Genomic DNA, 13,064 nt, shown 5'->3' with positions numbered 1-13,064 from the left:
ATCAATCTCGATGTTATTGACTCATTTTCCTGATGATAGTCTTGATACTCTTACTAACTGCTTCAACCGTTCCATTGATCTGAGGACGGTAGGAGGATGATTTGTGATTCCGGATCTTCAACTTTGAATACAGAATAATGATTTATGCTTTGAAGTACGACCCATTATCAGAGATCAGTTCAAAAGGTATCCCCATATCTATTGATAATATGTGATTTGCAACTCAAGATGTAGTGAGGATAGCACTGATACATTTTATAATATTTTCTTTGATTCCATTGATATAGACGAGCATCTATTTCATGTTGAACAACACCCAAGCTTGTACCTAACATACCCTCATATGATCACACGAACAAGTCTTTTGAAATTTCTGAGTAAATTCATTATCCCCTCGTATTCCTCTAGGGATAAGATGGTTTCTATTTGAATCTCTTTAGGAATTATTTTTTGTTTCGAGGTCAATGACCTTTGCTTTCTTGAGTCCGACTCTTATCTTCTTGCTCAGGAGAAAAATATATCCTTGAAGCTAGATTATTAGTTAATTCGTTAATGCGCTCGGGGTATTCAAAAATTTTCTTTATCCAATCAAATTCAGAAGGGGCGACAGACACCTCTATAAACTCAACAAACTAACTTGACTCAATAAGAAAAAGTAGACTCAATCTAAGGAAGACATGACTTTGCTAGAAAAAAGGACTCGAACTAACCCAAATGACTTATGAAAATTCAAGGCAAGTACCCACATGAGTTTGATTAGGACTGAGGACTGAGATATTACTTACAACGGTAAGATTGAAGCACTATGATCTTTAGGGAACAACTGGGCGATGTTGAGAAATTCTGAGGTCATTTCTGACTATTGACTTGATATTGACGTTTACTTTAACTGACCGGATTTACAACCTTAGCTAGATGATGGACGATTGAGCTTAGATACAATGATAACCCTTAACCTCTTTGAAGGTGAATTTAATCAATTTCAGTGTCACCCCCTTGATAACATTTTAAATGAACCCTGAGATTTTATTGAATTTTGTGCACCAATCCATTAAACAATTCATTAACGTAATGATTATTCAGAAAAATAATTTTATTGCACTCTTGAAAAATATTGACAAATAATGTTTTCATTGAATAACAACTTCCACAAACATATTTCAATAATTTTTCATGCAAAAATAGATCTTTTGTAAATCATTTTTCCTTCATTTTCTTTTCTTTCGGAAAATATTTTTTCTCTGAAAAATAGTTTGTTATTTGGAAAACATTTTCTCTTAGAAAATCTTGTTCTTATGAAAAATATTTTTTGGAAAACACTTTTTCTTAGAAAACATTATTTTCTAGAGAATAACACTTTTTCTGGAAAATACTTATTTTGGAAAATACTTTTTCTAGATAACACTTTTTCGTAAACCATTTTTCTTCTTTGAAAATTTGACTTCTATTTTAATTTAAATGGCCCAGCCCACCATGATTGTTGGATCGGGATGGACTGGGTCATTATTGTAAAAAAAAAATAGATTCTTTATTGGGTCGGTGCACCCATTTTAATTTTCAAAAATAACATCTTTGATCCTTGAGGACAATCATACACTCTGATCTCATCATTCACATCACTCACATACATTCATCAATCACATGCATTCATTCAATAAACAATCCGGGAACACCCACAATAAGTTCGAGTCGTGACCTACTGGGGAGGTTTTTAAACTCTAAGCTTACTACATGCAATGCATTTTTATCTGGCCACCCTTGCCCAAATACACCTATATACCTTTCGATACGTGGTGACTTGGTTTGATATACCGTATAGGTGATAATCTAAAACCTCAACTCACTTCTCTGAAGTCAAAAATAGCCAGTTTGATCTCCAATTGAGAGGTGGCACACAATGCTGAGCAAGGGCCCACTTAAATACCTCTCGTCTAGAATAGACGTAGTCTATCCCCCTCGTACAGTAGGGTACAGCGGGGCAAGATCTTGCTTAGGCACTGGTTTTGACCAAGAAGTGTAATTGATATACTTAGATTATCTTTTATACCTATGGGTACGAGTCAAGAGTTGTAGCTTTCATAAATGGTTTGGCATCCCACGAAGGGACCGATCACGTACTAGTACTACGTTGGCAATCAGGAAATGTGACTCTGTGGCTTACAATAGGTTAAAAGCTCAGGTCACTCCAGCCTGGGTGCATCAATATACCTCTCAGAATCACCTGATCAGACAGTATTGATGCCCCCCAGTTTGATATACCCTAAGGTACGTGACTGGAGTTGTGGTTTTCATGAATGACATCGCATCTCCGAAGAGATCGGGTCACGCACTAGTACCACGTTGGCTATATGGGACGTGTAAGTGCGCAAAACAGTAAACGTGCATGTGGTGTGTGCAAAACAGGGTGGGGTGTGCCCGGGGCCTTTTTCAAACAAATGGGCCTGTGGGCCCGATCATACCATTACAACATTGAAATATTAATCACAATTCATAGCATCGAGATCAAAATCAAAATAAGCATATCCAAAGTATATCTGTAGAGATCATAGCATATTAGATGAGCAATCGATCATAAATAATCAATCAAATCCTAGCATAATTCCTTTTATGGTCCAATCAAAAAATCATTTTGGGTGAACTTAAACAAGTCGAGATTTTAATGAACATTGAATTGATGATTGAACGATCATTATAAGGATTGATGTACTTTTTCATTGTTTTTTTTAACGAATTGATTATTATTTTTTTTTTTTGCCACGTGGAGAGGTCCACAACAAATTACCGAAGAAACTTTGGGGTAGGAAATTGGCTAGCTTGACTAATCCAATAAGATTTCAAAATTTTGCTAAGGGTCATCAAATCAACATGGTTCATCATGTCGGTAATCCAATGTTACAACCTTTTACATTTAAGGGAAAAGTTCGGATCCCAAAAGTGAAATTCACATTTTTTAACTTTGATCCCATATTTTGAAAATGAACGGCTATGAAATCAAAATTCAAAACTGAAAATTAATTTTTTAAATTTTTTTTATTTAAATCACCGAATTTTATCCGCCACAAGCACGTGGCATTGGATCACTCTTTAGGGTGCCACGTGACGAGATCAGTGACTCTTAGTAAGTAAGAAATCTTATTAGGTTAGTGAGGATAGCCTTACCCCTTTCTCTTTTTTTTCTTTTAAAAATGCTAAAACAAAACAAAGTCCAAAAAAAAGCAACCAATAGGTGAGTTACTAATTGCATACCACTGTTTCGAATGCCACCCCAACTTTTATGTAGTAATCCAAGTCAATTGCACATAATTGAGGTGTCATTAGAAGAGAATGGTGTGCCCAAAAAAAAAACACTTGGCCACAAGAATGGCTGCCACTAATCTTTTACAACATTTGGGATAAAATTAAGATCTACTATTGGCTCACCCACTATTTACTTACAGCACACCAATTAAAAAATTATTTACTCATGAATTGATGAGTTAGAAAAAAAAAGTGTGTTAATAAGTAAAAACCAATTCCGCACATGGTTTTTAAACTCGGTATTTGGTCTCGTCTCGTTCACCTCTGATACCGAGTTGACTCGGACGATACGTCTCGTCGAGTCGAGTCGTCTCGTTCAACATTAAAACAATGGTTTTTAACCATTTAAAAAATCTGAAAAAATCTGAAAAAATCAGGAAAAATTCATAATTGATTCCTATTAAAAAAATGAACCCCTCAAAAAATATAAAATTAAAAAAAAAATTATAATATACCTATCAATCAAATTCAAGGTAATTAAATAAGGGTCCCGTTCAATGGTTAATTTTTTGGCAAAACATTTTTCAAAACATTAGTTAGAAGTTTTGGAATGGGCTGATTTTTGGTGAAGATGATCTCTACGGTGAGGAGATTATCATCACCAAAAATCAGCCCAATCCAAAACTTCTAACCCCATAAAAAATAGTTTACAAAAAATGGACGGTCCACGATTTTTCAACTTGTAAACATGGGTTAGAAGTTTTGGAATGGGCTGATTTTTTGTGAGGATGATCTCCTCACCGTAGAGATCATCCTCACCAAAAATCAGCCCATTCCAAAACTTCTAACTCATGTTTTGAAAAATGTTTTGCCAAAAAGTTAGTCATTGAATGCTACCCATTAAATAAAACACATGTTTCCTAAAGATTAATATAAATTTCTACTGAAATTTTCATAAAAAAACTTCTAAAGAAAAAATAAAACAAATTATCAAAAATACATTTAAGTATTTATCACAAGAAAGTAATAATATCACTCAATAGCTATTGCTTGTAAAAATAAAATAGAAATTTTCATTTTTAAGTTTTTTTTTCACAAAACTCGGTTGTCTCGGTTAACTCGGACGAGATTTTGAAAATCTCGTCCGATACAACTCGTTTGTCTCGCGAGTTAATGTAAAATCTGTAATATCTCGGATATCTCGTTTGTCTCGGACGAGTTTTGCGAAAATATCGTCCGAGACGACTCGCATAACTCACGAGACGCGTTCGTCTCATAACTCATTGTGAGTTGGTCTCGTTCACCGCTGATACCGAGTTAACTCGGGCGATACGTCTCGGTCTCGGACGAGTTTTAAAACCATGATTCCGCAGCTTGTTTAGTCTTCACCCTCGGATCCCCTAGTTGGATCCTCTAAATTCTCTTAAACATTAATTCCAAAAGTCTCTCAATGCCCTAACTTGACATTTAAATCCCTTTCGTGCTTTTCCCAAGATAATCACCTTGTGATTTACTCGAAGAAAAAATAAAACATTTCCGCACCGATTGCTTTTACCTTGGCTTTTCCAAAAACAGTCCCAAAAGATCTCTTTGATCTTGAATCAATAAAACCAAGATGGAATATTGGTGTAAAATTCAGATTTGAAAAAAAAACAAGATTTAAGTAAAAAACCCAACCATCGTAATCTGAATCCCCCAGCTACAAAAATTTGCTGATATGGAAGGTGATCAACAAATCTTCAACAAGGAAAACATGCCAGTAAAAAATGATCTAAAAGTTCAAGTAATTTGTGATGCCTTTACTGCAGCCATTCCAAATCAGATCAAGAAAAAAGAAACTTTAGTTTATAACATCTATTAGAGTCCAACCAATGCTGCCAACGCAATTCTCGACTTGAGATCAGGAAAAAAAAAACTTTGGTTTATATTGTCATCGACGTCCCACCCACGTTGCCATTGCAGTGTTTAATACGAGATTAGATCGAGGAAAACCAGATCAAGAATTTAAGGAAGATGAGCCGATTTTTTTTTTTAAACGATCTTGATGACATGAAGATTGGAGATAACAATTCATTCAGGTTCTCCTATTTTTTTTTTTTAAAGAAGAAAATAAGATCAAGAAAGAAAACGAAACACCAAAGATTTGTTGAGTTTTTCATCGAAATAAAATCCGAAACAGTGGGTTTGGGTTCGTTGGTCTAGATTAAAAAAAAAAAACTTACTGATTCAAGAGAGAAAAGGATTTAGGATTTCTTTCCTTTTTGGGTTTTTTGCCTTATTAGTCGAGAAAATCAGGAATCTTTTTATTCTCCTAAGTAGAGAGAGAGAGAGAGAGAGAGAGAGAGAGAGAGAGCAATGGAGAGACGTCTCTCTTCCTGGTTTTCGTTTTTTCTATTGGAGAAGGAGATAAAAAATAGCAGAAACGGATTTCTGCTAATGGCACACCACATGTAAAAAAAAAAAATTTTGCGATTTTTTCTGATTTTTTTTTCTTGAAATTCTCTCCTCATCACGAACAACATTAAAAAAGGCACTTTTTTTGTTTCTTAGTAAATCACTCACAAATAATTTTTTTTTCCAATTTTTTTTTTTTAAAAAAATCCAAAACTCACATTCTAACCACCATCATTCCAACCTCAATTTATGTCAATTTAAATTTTTCATTATTTAGGGTCATTCCCAAAATGACCCTAGATTGAACCAAAAAGAAAATTGTATGCCAAATCCGAAATATCCAAAATTGTAGCAAAGGGTACTAATAAAGGATAATACAAACCAAAAATAATCCAAATAAAAATGAATCAACATCCATTATTTTAGACCATTACCTTCTAGAAATCCTGCATGATTTTAAGGTCATTCCTAATGACCCTTGATGATCCAAAAAAATGCCAAAACAAAATATTCAACATTCAAACCAGTGCTCAATAATTGATCCAAAAAAAATGATAGAAAATAAATAAATAAAATAAAATAATCAAATAAATAAATAATTAAAAAATAAAATAAAATAATTAAAAAACTAGGTCCTACTGGCAATGCTTCCCATACTTGGGATTTTTCAAGTCTGATCCTCAAATGTCCCTAGTGGAGTCGCCACTGAAAGCGCCCTCGATCCGCGGGGTGCGCGGATCCGCTTTTGACCCTTGAGGTTTAAGAGTCGCCACCTAGTTGTTAAGTTCTAGGAACCAAACTGACTCTAAAAAAGGCAAACTAATCTACAAAAGAGAAAAAGAATCTGGGGATCACGTTACGGGGTTGGAAGGTGTTAGGCACCAACCCCGCCCGGCCAAAGCCGATCTCTACTAACTTTCCAAGTAAATCACATTGCTAAAAACCTAGATAAAAATAAAAATAAAAAATTACATACCTTTCCGATAGCAAGGATTTTGTTCCCTCAGATCTGACAAAAAGAGCTCCTTGTACTATACTCCCTTGCTTCGTTCTGTCTCCGGATTTGACTTCGGATCTCCTAGATCAAGGTATCTCCTTGTTTCTGAATCTGAACTCTTCAAGTTTGTTACGGATTTAGGGGTATTTTTGGAGAGATTTTAGGTGTTTTCTAGACTAAAATTGAAGGGGGGATGTTAGGTAAGGAGTTGGGACTCCAAAACTAGGATTTATGGGGGGCTAGGAGAGCTTCTAGACCTACTTCTCTTAGGATTTATGATTTGATACGAAAATAGGGTGTGAGCACCTCTATTTATAGAATTTTTTAGGAGTTGATTTGGATAGAGTTAGTATTTAATTAGAGTTCTTTTAATTAGAGTTGTGTTTTAGTTAGACTTGTTTTAGGTAGAATTGTATTTTAATTAGAATTATTTTAGGTAGAATTGTTTTTAAGTTAGAACTCTATTAGATAGAGTTATTATTTAATTAGAGTTCTATTATGACTTTTAGTCCTATTTGATTGACTTTTAATGTTTTGACTTTAGTCTTAATTGATTGACTTTTAATATTTTGACTTTAGTCTTGCTTAATTGACTTTAATTTTGACTTTAGTCTCACTTGATTAACTTTAATACCTTGGCTTCAGTCTTACTTGATTTACTTTTAATTTTGGAGAACCCCCCTCCGTTATTTATTTAATTCTTTGGACCCCCAAATGGAGGAGTCTTTAAAGAAATATCCCACGAACCCTCAACAATTTTACTTGAAAGTCCGATTGATCGATTTTTTAATTCAAAATTTTAAATTAATTTCATCAATGTTTCAGTTTAATTATTTAATGTTTTATTTATTAATTTCGAATTTTTTAATTATGAAAATTGTGAAATTACCATTTTACCCCCGGAGAGGACTTTTCACGTTTTAAGTCAGTTTTTAATGTTCCAGGATGTTTTAGAATCGATTTTTCGTAAGGAATTCAATAAAAATATTATTTTGTGTTATATATGAAATTTTTTGTGTGAAATGATTGTGAACTTTATGAGGGGCATTTTCGTAATTTTGTCGAATTCTGTTAAAATTGGCGAAATGATTTATTTGATTTCGATTTGTTGTTTTATGTGTTTGAGAGAGTTTTCCTAAGCGTAGTATAGGCTCTAGGGTTGTTTTGAGGTTAGGGGTATTTTGGTAATTTGGTCAAATTTTAGTGATTTTTATCGTGAAGCTTCTTTTTGGATTTGCAAGATGATGATTTCTATGTTTTTGGAGTCGTATTTTCCTAGCGTAGCGTGGTTTCTAAGGTTTTTTCAATTCGAGATACCTCATCCGGATTTCTGAAACACATCTGGTAACAAAATAAAGCAATGGAATACACATCCATCATTGGGAATCATTGCGATCGGGTTGACGAGTTGATTAATCAGGCGGATGCAAAAATGGGGTGTCTACACATCCTACCAATAACATTTGAATAGTATGACCCAATTCCCACCTGGATACTTTAACTCTAAAACAGCATTTAGGATGTCATAGTATCTTACATTACCTGTCACCGAATTAGTGTCCGTAGCACTTGCAAAACTATGTGTTTCTACAAAGACAAATACTACACTATTTTGAATTTTTCTCAGGCTATCTCGTTCTTTGATGGGAAATTTAAAACCATTTACAATGAAGCCTTTAAAACAAATCACATTATGAGAAGGGCCGAGAGCTAACTAATAGATTTGTTCATTTACATCTTCACCATTTAATCGCATCTGTAAAATCTATTAAGATCAAAAAATGAAATTAATACATTTAAAAATATATTTAAGTGGATTAATTTTGATGATATTTATCACATACATAATGTTTAAACCGCTCGGCGAACTCCTTCACATGTGTTCGTTCCACATCCCTAATACTTATGTGATTATAAGTGTCTTTAATCATCTGTTTATGTTATCTGTTCAATAAATTATTTCATTAATTAGGGACTACTATCAATTATGAATATAAATAAAAATTATTTGAAATGATTTATCTTACCGAATAAATAGAGCAATTTCATCATAGTTGTTTAGCACGTACAGACGAGCTTGTTCATACTTACTCTGTCTCAACATTTGTAATATTGTCTTTCCTATAACACAGCCATTTTCTTTGAAAATCGACAAATTTTCACTTGAACCATCATCAACAATATCGTTATTACACATTGGTCGATTGAACCTCATTTCAATCCCATGCAAGTACCTCAAGCAAAATGTCAACGATTTTTCACAAAGATACCCTTCAGCAATAGAACCCTCTAGATGATTTTTATCACGCACATATGACTTTAGCCTATGCAAGTACCTTTCTCTTAGATACATCCACCTATATTGCAGTGGTCCGGCCAACTTAGCCTTATTGGCTAAATGAATAGGCAAGTGCACCATAATATCAAAGAAAGCTAATGGAAATATTATCTTTATTTTGCAAAGTGTTGGTGCAATATGAGATTTAAGGCATTCTAACTCCTCTATCCTTAAAACCTTACAACATAATTGTTTGAAAATTGTGGACAATTCAATCAAAATAAAACACACATTCCTATGCAAGATTCCCTTAGTGCAAGTGGAATAAATTGTTACATCAGAACATGACAATCGTAACTCTTGAGCCCTGATATCTTGCATTGTTTGAATTGAATACACCTTGAGAAATTAGATGAATAATTATCTGATACTTTTGCATTTTTCAAGCATTCACAAAACTTCTTTTTTTCAACTGAAGACATTGTGTAACATGCAGGTGGCAGTAACAATTTTCTCCTATTCGATATCAAGTAAAGTTCTTTTCTTATACCCATTAATTGCATATCAAAATCGGCATTCAAACTGTCTTTAGTTGAACCCTCAATGTTCAAAAATGTTTCGATCACATTATCACAAACATTCTTTTCAATGTGCATAACATCCAAACTATGATGCAACAAAAGATCTTTCCAATACGGTAAATTGAAAAAAATGTTATTCTTTTTTCAATTCTTTGGTAATTTGCAATCATCTCTTTTTATTTTTCTCCCATCCTTATCTTTATCTGCCTTACCAAATATGATTTGCTCATAATCACGTAATTAATCGAGCACATCCTCGCCTGTCAACGGTTTTGGTGCAACTCCCAACTCATTTCTGCCATTAAAAGATATTTTATTATGTTAGAATTTATGATCGAGTGGCAAAAATCGACGATGTCCTAAATAACATTCTATGTTTCCTTTATGCAATCGTATTGAACAAGTATCCTTGTGACAGGATGGACAAGCAAGTTTTCCTTTAGTGCTCCATCCTGACAAGTTAGCATATGCAGAAAAGTCGCTGATAGTCCATAAAACCACTCCATGCATCTGAAAATTCTATTTTATTGATGCATCATATGTTTTAACTGCTTCTATCCACAATTCATGTAATTCATCCATTAATGGTTGTAGGTACACATCGATGTCATTCACAGGAGCCTTAGGACCAGAAATAAATAACGACATTATAAAAGAAGTTTGCTTCATACACATCCTTGGTGGAAGGTTATATGGAATCAAAACAACGGGCCATGTACTATGAGGAGTACTCATGTAACTAAAACGAGTGAATCCATCAGTGACTAATCCAAGTCTAGCATTCCGAGGTTCAGAACGAAATGATAGGTATTTATTATCTAAAGTTTCCCATGTCATAGAGCCTGCTGGATGCCTTATTATCGTATCTTTTATATAACATTCACCGTGTCATTTCATATTTTCGACTGTTTTTGAAGATATAAACAACCCCTTATGTAGACGCCTCATTTTTGCACTTACCTGATTAATAAACTCGTCAACTCGGTTGCGACGATTCCCAATGATGGATGATTATTCCAATGCTTTATTTGTTATTAGATATGTTTCAGAAATTCAGAAGAAGTATCTCAAACTAACAAAACTGTAAAAACCACAATACGCTTAAGAAAATCCTTTCAAACACATAAAAAAATAAATTGAAACCAAATAAATCATTTCACCAATTTTTACCAAATTTGTCAAAATTATGAAAATACCCCTCATAGGTTTCGCGACCATTTCACACAAAAAAATTTCATAAATAATACAAATCAATAATCCCATTGAATTTCTTAAAAAAATCGATTCCAAAACATCCCGAAACATCAAAATTTGACTTGAAACACAAAAGTTCTCTTCGGGAGAAAAACGGTAATTTTTCAATTTTTAAAATTTTTAGTTACAAAATTAATAAATAAAATATTAATTAACATAAAGTAAAATCTTAATAAAATTAATTTAAATCAGGTTAAAATCCTAATTAAAACCCTAATCTAAAGAGACCAAGTCAATCTCATAAGACTTAAGTCAAAACCCTAATTAAAACCCTATTCTAAAAAGACCAAGTCAATCTCATAAGACTTAAGTCAAAACCCTAAACTAGAAAGACTAAGTCAATCTCATAAGACTAAAGTCAAAATCCTAATTAAAACCCTAAAGGAAACCTAATTAAACACTAACTCTACCCAAAAAAGTCTACAAATAGGAGCCTCCACACCTTAATTTCGTATCATAAAGAAAACCCTAGAAAAAGTAGGTCAAGGAACAACCCCAACCTTTTCAAAATCCTAATTTTGAAGTCCTAACCCCTTACCTATCATCCAAACTCCAATTTTTGTTCAAAAAACATCCAAAAATCCTTCCAAAACATCCAGAAATCCATAAAAAAAAATAAAAAAACTCACTGATCTAAGAAGAAGATACCTCAACTTCAAGATTAGAATCAGATCGGGTGACGGGCGAATAACAAAGAAATACATACGAGGATACTCTCCGCCAGTGTTGAGGGAATCGTTGTAATCCGCATGGTAACTTTTTTTTATTTTATTTTTTATTATTATTTGTTATTTTTAGTTTATTTTGCAATGTAATTATTTTTGGAAAGTAGTAGAGACTGGCGCTTGTCGAGTGGGGTTGGTGCCTAATACCTTCCAACCACGTAACATGATTCCTGGATCTAGTTTCTTTTGTAGATTAGTTTTTCTTATCAATTTAGAGTCGATGTTCGATTCTTAGACCGTAATAACTAGGTGGTGACTCCCAAACCTCAAAGTCAAAAGCGGATCCGCACACCCCGCGGATTGATGGCGCTTTCAGTGGCGACTCCACTGGGGATTTTTGAGGATCAAACTTGAAAAGCCCCAAGTATGGGAACATTGCCATTTAGACCTAGTTTTTTTATTTTTTATTTTTTTTTATTTTTTGTTTATTTGACTCGTTTGTTTTCAAGATTGTATTATATTCTCTCGGCACATTTTTAGCATATTATTATTGAATATTATTTGCTATGATTCAATTTAGGGTCGTTTGGGATAACCCTAAATCATGCAGAATATTGAGATGATGATGAAATGGAAAAATGGGTGTTGACCCATTTTTAGTTAAGTTATTTTTGGGTTTGTATTATCCCCTATTGATATCATTTGGTTCAATTTTTGGATACTTTGATTTGTTAATTTTTTTATATGATTCAATCGAGGGTCATTTAGAACGACCCTAAATAATTAAAGATATCAAAAGATTTAATTGAGGATGGAGAGATAACTAATGAACCATGGAGTTTTTTTTTAGTTAAGTTATTTTTAGTTAAGATATATATATATATATATATATTTAGTCGTGTTGTTTATGGACAGTCATCAAATAAAGGTTTTTTAACATTGTTAACAGCATTGATGTGCTGGTGTGATTGGTGTGCCATAAATAAAATTGTTTTTTTTCCTTCACAACTTCATCTTTTTAAATTAGTTTTTACCCAACTTCATTGTTGAAAGCGCCCTCGATCCGCGGGGTGCGCGGATCCGCTTTTGACCCTTGAGGTTTGGGAGTCGCCACCTAGTTATTGTGGTCTAGGAACCAAACTGACTCTAACATGGATAAAACTAACTAATCTACCACAAAAAATCTGGATCCGGGGATCATGTTACGGGGTTGGAAGGTGTTAGGCACCAACCCTGCCCGGCCATGGTCGGTCTCTACTTATCCCAAATAAATCTACATCGCTAATGACAAACCTAGATTAAAAAAATAATAAAAATAAAAAAACTCACTGATCTAAGAAGAAGATACCTCAACTTCAAGATTAGAATCAGATCGGGTGACGGGCGAATAACAAAGAAATACATACGAGGATACTCTCCGCCAGTGTTGAGGGAATCGTTGTAATCCGCATGGTAACTTTTTTTTATTTTATTTTTTATTATTATTTGTTATTTTTAGTTTATTTTGCAATGCAATTATTTTTGGAAAGTAGTAGAGACTGGCGCTTGTCGAGTGGGGTTGGTGCCTAATACCTTCCAACCACGTAACATGATTCCTGGATCTAGTTTCTTTTGTAGATTAGTTTTTCTTATCAATTTAGAGTCGATGTTCGATTCTT

At 33.6% G+C, this 13,064-nt stretch overlaps 1 long non-coding RNA gene across 2 annotated transcripts in view; it reads right to left on the bottom strand.

Moving 5' to 3' along the window:
- Nucleotides 1–8,464: 8,464 nt before the first annotated feature.
- Nucleotides 8,465–13,064, bottom strand: part of LOC147382760 (uncharacterized) — a 61,492-nt gene continuing 56,892 nt past the window's right edge. The window contains exon 8 of one of the 2 annotated variants that reach the window (XR_015173282.1): nucleotides 8,465–9,782. This is a non-coding gene — a long non-coding RNA (uncharacterized LOC147382760). The remainder of the gene's footprint in view (nucleotides 9,783–13,064) is intronic. The other variant, XR_015173283.1, reaches the window with a different exon arrangement.

Source organism: Akebia trifoliata, chromosome 16 (assembly GCF_017979445.1).
Source record: "Akebia trifoliata isolate Shusen 1 chromosome 16, ASM1797944v1, whole genome shotgun sequence".
Lineage (NCBI taxonomy): Eukaryota > Viridiplantae > Streptophyta > Magnoliopsida > Ranunculales > Lardizabalaceae > Akebia > Akebia trifoliata.
This window is presented reverse-complemented; position numbering and strand designations above follow the sequence as displayed.